This window comes from Triticum urartu, chromosome 3A (assembly GCF_056163025.1).
Source record: "Triticum urartu cultivar PI428250 chromosome 3A, HENAU_Tu73, whole genome shotgun sequence".
Lineage (NCBI taxonomy): Eukaryota > Viridiplantae > Streptophyta > Magnoliopsida > Poales > Poaceae > Triticum > Triticum urartu.
In genome coordinates this window covers 747,157,418-747,164,601 of record NC_141875.1, presented here as the reverse complement: position 1 = coordinate 747,164,601, position 7,184 = coordinate 747,157,418, and the positions used below count along the sequence as shown (strand labels likewise).

Here is a 7,184-nt window from a genome sequence, read left to right as displayed (position 1 = left end):
CTAGTGTGAGGTAGCCGAAGGAAAAGCAAGTATGAAAATATAGAACAAACAATAGAGTGTAGCCACTCCTTTTTGTTGGTTGCAAGGAATCAAACAGAACATATAATTCTATGTCACTCAAAAAGTTGGAAAATAGTTACGGTTGTTGAAAGGATGAGTTGGAAACAACCGCTCTTTTTTAGTGTGTATACTGAGACCTGGATACTATGTCGACATCTTGCCGTTAGGATCATTCAGTCTCTGCTATATGATAAGAATTGAGAGAGGTAATATCTCCAGAGTATAAAGAAAACCAATTTATATTAGAAAATGATGCTTCAAAATGTCTATCTATTGTCTGTTGAATACAGACTTTTTTCTTTGAGACCTTGCAAAGTATAGTTTCTTATGAGAGAGCAAGAGAGTTGCAAAGAAGATCTGCTACGTGAGATGTAGAAAGGCTCCCTCATAGGAAATAACCACTAATTATTAGGAAAATAGTTGACCTTGTCATATCACTAATGATCATCTGTGTTGAACATGCAGTGTATCTAGTGAACAAAATTTGTACGTATATGCATCAGTTTGTTGTTTACACATCTCTTTATTCAAAAGAGAAAGGTCCATATACTCGCACATTCTTGACTTACGCATCAGTATTAGCAAAGCAAAAACACAGTGCAATGCTCTGAACAGATTGTGCCTAATTAATACTCCCTTTGAGTATACTTATGCTAGGATCAGAATTAGTTGACCCTGGTGCCTCCAAATAAGCATGAAAAGTCTTCCCAAATTCAATGAAACATCCCAAAACAAACTCCCAACCACCCAGCAGAAGAAAAAGAAATATTAACACAAAAGAGCATAAACAGAAATAAATCTTCTGCTACCCTGCTTGGGTTTTCATCAAACACCTTATAGTCACATACACAAAAATCTGCACAACCGAAGATGAAAAAGGGGTTAAATCAAAGCAAAGCAGTGGATATATGCCATGTTTTTTCAGTTGAAATACTATACTAAGTAAATTCAATTGGATTTAGTTTAGATTAGTTTATTTATCAGTATGATATGTTCGTATGAATGAGATGTGAATATGAACATATTCACTTGTCCCTAAACAAAATACATAATTTTAATACGCACACATGTTAACATCTTGTGTACATCCATTGCCGGCTCATCTTCATTACACAACATGCAAGTGACCAAATTAATACAAGTTCATCACATTACAACCAAAGTAGAGTAGTGACCAAATGTTATTACTGCAAAAATATATACATAAAGTTCGTACATACTTCTTATAAAACAACATACACCTATCTAACTAAAGCATTTAAATGCAACAACAAATGCGATCAAAATCGCAACTAAGGTAATAATTGATCCAACAGCATAATGATACCAAGCCTCTTTATTAATGGCACAATTTCTAATCTTTCTAATCTTCAAGCGCATTGCATGCATCTTAATCTTGTGATCATCGACGACATCGACAACATACAACTCCAATTTCATCTTCTCTTCTTTAATTTTTTTCATTTTTTTCTTTCAAATAATCATTTTCTTTTGAACTAAATTTAACTTCTCGACAAGAGGGTTGGTTGCAATTTCTGGTTCAAATACCTCCTAGATAAAAATAACACCAGGATTTTCTCAGTTCATATGACATTCGTTTGAGGACAATAACGGTGGAAGGATATGCATCCAACCAGGCAAAAAGAAGATTTGTCACATTCTTCCTGTTGAATGCGTGGTTACTATTATCCATGAGGCTTATGTTTTTCAACAAGAGATTTCTCACGGACGGACATGTTGAACAGCAAAAAAAAGAAGTTTCAGGTGGACAAATGGGCTTGTGAATGTGCTCGGCTTCTATTTACAACAACTTGTAGTCATCCTCCAATAATTTTTTGCACAGGATGTTGATTTTATGGATCAGACCGATCCATTTGTTTGTGACTGCGAAAAAAAGTGGTTGGGTTAGATGTTATTGCCATGTTCAATCTCGGTTTTGTTTAAATTTGATGAACAATTAATCCTTGGGCTTTTTGTACCGTTTGTAAGCTTGAGTTACATGTTGTTGTCCTCATACTCCCCTCCGCCTGCCACTACACTACCGCATCTTCCATGGCTCCTGTTCGTTCCTGTCCGAGGCCTCGCCATTGTTCTACGCCTTCGTTCGCTCGTTGTGCCCGCCGCCGTGTGGCGTTGTCAACATGTTCAACAACCGAGAGGAATTAGGAGATGACTGTACGTGGAGAGGCTGACAGTAGGGACCCAACACGGTCATTGCATTACGCAAGCAGGTGCCTCGGTATTACAAGACAAAAATATGCTTCCTTTTAATTGTTTGACAACTAGGTCCCATGCCAATATCAATGTAGTCAATAAACGAGAAAATTACACAACGAGCGGATAAAACCAGGGACCCAACAGCTCGCCTACTTGTTTTTTAGTTTTAGAGACGGAGCTCAACTGCGGGCTGTGCGGGGGCTGTGGCCGGTCTAGCCCACGCTTACGCTTTTATGTAAGCACATGACGAGCCCAGTTGATATCTTTTTTCTTTATGAAAATGGCTAGCCCAGTTTTTTTGGAGAATACCCAACCGAGGCCTACTTGTTTTTCTCAGGCTTACTGGGCTGCAAATCTTTCAAGACGAGGAGAGATGTAAGTAGTAAGAAATGGGCTTCCCTATAAAATGGGCTATAAGTAGTAAGAAATGGGCTGTAACTTTTTAAACCAAAGCCAATCGGTAATTACATTCAAATATCGCTTTTTCTGGATTTCTCTACTCTTGTAAATAGTGGAGTTGGTGATGATGGTGTGCCTGCCATCTACAATATAGGTCGTCCGATCTATATCTAACGGATAGGAAGGAAACTATGATAATTTACCCGCACTCCTCTCCACATTTCCAGATAAGGCCTTCCCTCGTTCATCCTTTTCTCCTACAAGATAAACTACTCATACAAATGCATCTTGATATTCCGTGCAACGCACGGGCGTCTTGCTAGTCAAGATTTTAAATTTCATTCATTTTTTAGCGGAGAATTTTTTTTTAATTTATTTCGATATAATTTTTTAAAAATTATTTTAACGTGGCTCGATAATTTGTGATTAAAAGAGTTCGGACCCCATCGAAATATGCAAAAATTCGTTGAATTTTTTAGCAACGCCAAGAAAATGGTCTGTAATGCTAATAAAAAGAATATGAACTTCAAAATATCCTTAAGAATTAGCAAACTAGTCGTCAACCCGTGCACTTGCACGGGCTAGTATTAATTGAAAATCAGTATATGAATCATGCTATGTCATGTACCTGTCCAATAGTTTGACTTGTTCACACTGTTTGAAAAGAAAATGCTTAATGGACACGAACTATGAGATAACAAATAAAATTCAACCACACAACTAACCACGTAGAATTAATCCAGATTACGAACAATGTCATCAACACCATATGATTGATGGCAAATGAAGAATGCATCAAATGGGAATAGAGAGGGCAATCAAATAGAAAAATGAACTTTAGAATACTTAGACTAATAACCAATCATCTAAAATACATGTAAAGCTCCTTACAAAGAAAATAAGAAATTATATTTCATAATGTACTTGAGAATCTGCTGGTGCAGAAGAAATCCTTTCACTTCCGATCTACTTATATATTCTAAGCTCAGATCAATCAGAAAAAACAAACCCACATTTCCTTGGGACAGTTCTTTTGCAGTATAATGTTGGTAAGAATTCATCCCGAACAGGCATAGATGTATATCAGTCTTTATCGAAGTGGTCTTAGCCCGTGATAACATCAGGCAAACATTTGCAGTGGGGATTATTAATTTGAAGTGCTCGAATATATGGTGTATAACATGAATGGGAAGACCTCTCAGGATGAAAGAACTTAGGTATAGAAGTGGAAGTGGGGGCTTAAATACAATCTGGCCAGGTCGAGTCTAGAACGAACACCTCAAAATTAGTCCAATTTCTGGATACAACAACTTATAGCTTATTTCCTTAAGTTTTCCTTTAATTTATGTTCTTACAAATATCTTATATACAACTATACTTTATTTTAATATATTAAAACAATTAGGACACTCTCCTACTGCTTCCCATAAGAAAATATCCTCTGCTTGCACTATTTCAGTTCTACTTGAATCAAGATCAATAGTGCTCTACAGTAAATAGACTGAAAGGTAACACGCCACTTTAAGACAAAGAGATTAATATTGTACAGTTAATATATTAAATGACATCAGTACAATTGAATTGGGATCCAAATATAGTGGTGTAGTTTTCCAACGGAATTACATACCTCTGTACCAATAAAACAGAATACTGCACCTTTAAGAAAACTCCGGAAGAAAAAAAGAAAACTCAGAAAAAGTAGAATATCAACATGCATGAGAAGTGAAACATCTCGTAGCATCTTGAGCACCAGTCTTTGATTAATCTCATTTGTCAAAGCAGCTTCCCCTAGAATGTGAATAGCACAGCCTGCACGCACAGTTATTACTGGGGTTTTCTTGCCACTCCGTCAGACCATCACTACTCTTGTCCATCGCTGATGTATAGAACGCAGAGCCAAGCATGTTGTGGGTCTGCTAACCTGGACATTGGACGCCATGGTGTGCTTCGCTCCACATTGATGACAGTACCATTGTGCCTGTCCTTCTCTGAGAACTTGAGCATGCAGAATGATGGGTCTTGCTGGTGAAGACGATGCTGCATTACAGTCATGTAATTGAGATTGGCACTCCATCATGGTGGCAACAGCGGCATGCTCATGGTGATGTGTGCTGTGGTGATGTCACGAAGGCTTCACAAAGTCGACAGAAATTATCTAGCCATATTTGACCATAGTATAAATTCTCTTATTCTCTGGACCAATTGATCCTCGTTTGATCCAAAGAGTATTGGTCTCCAACTTAATCCCACTCAGGAACATATTTTTATTGTCTTGGAATAGGGAGCTCCAACACACATAATTATCAAAGGAACACCTGAATTTTTGTTAGGAAAGAAGTAGTGCAATATGGGACCATCGATTTTGTTCAAGATCTTCACACCAAAAATAACTTTGGGGCGGTGTATCCACATATGAGAAGGTAACGCTTCAATCAATTATCCAGCTGCCTCCTACGGTCAATGTAGTAAGTATATATAGATAAAATTTAGGAGCTATACCTACCTTGATGTGCTGTGGAATTTAGTTTTTTTATTCGTTCCCACGCATAACAGCATAACTAAGATACGCATGTGTTAATTGTATCTTGATTTGATCCATGCTAACCTGCAAAATAGACACCGGAAACAATAACTTCTAAGCTAATTCTTGGAAAAAAAACAAAAACCATTCTTCGGCAAGGCAAGTTGGCCAGACCAGAGGCTATGTAGATGGTGAGATATGCAAGGGAATATGGAGTATATGTGGCACCTGGCTATTGCGAGCAAGCATCAGCCATTGGGCGAGGATCGGTATAGAAGTGGAGACAGTGAGGTAGCTTAATTTTTGTGAATATATGACATGCAAGCTCGATCATTGCAGGCCTCTACATGCAAGCTTAGGATCAAAGACCATATATTTGGTATTGTTTGAGTTTCTAGTTCCAGCAGACAACCATTGTCACATACCTATTTGTATAGCTCATCACAATGAGAATATGAATCTTGTGAAGTGATTCCTCATTGCAGTTAGTATAGTGTCAATAATGTGTTATCTTTTTGACCACAGATGATTTGTTAGATTTAACCTGCAGACAAAAACGGAATCTATAAGTTACACTTCAATTGGCATTATTTCAATAAATATTTAATTAGATAAAGGTCATAATATAGACCTGCTATTAGCTTGTTAAATCGTATACATAGGTTTGCATCAAACCAAAATCAAATGGAATCATCGTACACAGGTGTTCCAAGAAAATAATAAGCTAAGCGCACATATCATCAATCAGGGAGTTTTGTTTAGGCTCGGTGCATATAAAAATTTAGTGATACATAGGCATCTCACCTCCATGGGAACTATGAAATCTTTTTTCCAAATCAATTTCCGTTTCACGAAATTGTTGCATGGAAAGATACTATTGGATTGGCTGAACAGATCGGTCCAGTTCATCTGCATATGCAACGACAACTATATTTGAGGAAAAGCAAGTAGAAAGTAATTAAGAGAGAAGGAACGTAGAAAAATACACACCAATGGCAAGATATTCTGATAGTCGATCTGTATTGCACGTAATTATAAGAAGAAAGAACCTCTTTAACAGAGAGAGGTGAAAGTTTGGGCGAATCTGCCATGAAGCAAGGGGGCGAAGAACTATTGCATTGACGCCCGATCTATCAAGCCACACCTCGTTAATCTTGCTGGCATGGAGAGCCTGATTGTTGGTCAGCTAGCGCACTTGTTGTGCCTCTAGTAGAGAATAGATGGAAAATAAGGTCGATCTCAAACCCTAGGTGGTGCACACGCAACAAAAGAGGAGAACACGGCGGCTGGTAGATTCAATTGGCAATAGATCCGAGAGGGCGAGAAGGGCTCAAGGAAAGGGAGGAGGTGCTCACGTCCACGACTCCACGTCGTGGGGGAGTGGGGAGACGGGCCAAACCAACGTTGCTGGATTTATTCTCCTAGCTACCTCTTCTAGAGAGACTAACGTGGGGGCTTCTTCTTTTTAGGCATTACCTTTTTTTGGCCACAGTTAACGTGAGGGCTTCAATTATAGGAGTAGGAAAAATCATACATGCATGTCAAAAAGAATGAATCGTACATGACCAGGAGTCCGTCTTTAATCTAAACAGTTATAATCTGGTGCCATTATAACTGTGGCTTGCATTTTTATTACCTTTGTCCTATATAATAACATATGGATTTTTAGGAGTGTCTAATTAGTATTTAATCTGAACAGGTATAATCGAGTCTGCTAGATCAATTGCTTGCAGTTGTTTTTTCTACTAAGATTGGGGTGAGAAAGGTTGTTGATTTTTCTAACGGGAGAAGCTGACGTGGAGCATTAGACAGATTGAGATTGAGCTGGGTTTTTTTTGCTTCTCTTTCTAGAACCGTTAAAAGAGACATGGTGTTGTAGATAGATTAAGTTAGGATTTTTTTTCTTGCGTTTAATTTACTACAAACAAAGAGGATTTTTGGCCTTTTGACTGTTTTTTAGGATTGGAGTTTGTAGGTTGATCTACAC

General features: G+C 37.9%; 1 long non-coding RNA gene across 2 annotated transcripts; it reads right to left on the bottom strand.

The window, feature by feature from the left end:
• Nucleotides 1–4,204: 4,204 nt before the first annotated feature.
• Nucleotides 4,205–6,553, bottom strand: LOC147982637 (uncharacterized). Of its 2 annotated transcripts, XR_015617878.1 has the most exons (6): nucleotides 6,188–6,553; nucleotides 6,002–6,106; nucleotides 5,623–5,741; nucleotides 5,426–5,540; nucleotides 5,180–5,281; nucleotides 4,205–4,713 (listed from the first exon to the last, which is right to left on the bottom strand). It is a non-coding gene; the product is annotated as an uncharacterized LOC147982637 (long non-coding RNA). The 2 variants fall into 2 exon arrangements; XR_015617877.1 differs by having other exon boundaries at nucleotides 4,205–5,281.
• Between the last annotated feature and the right edge of the window lie 631 nt (nucleotides 6,554–7,184).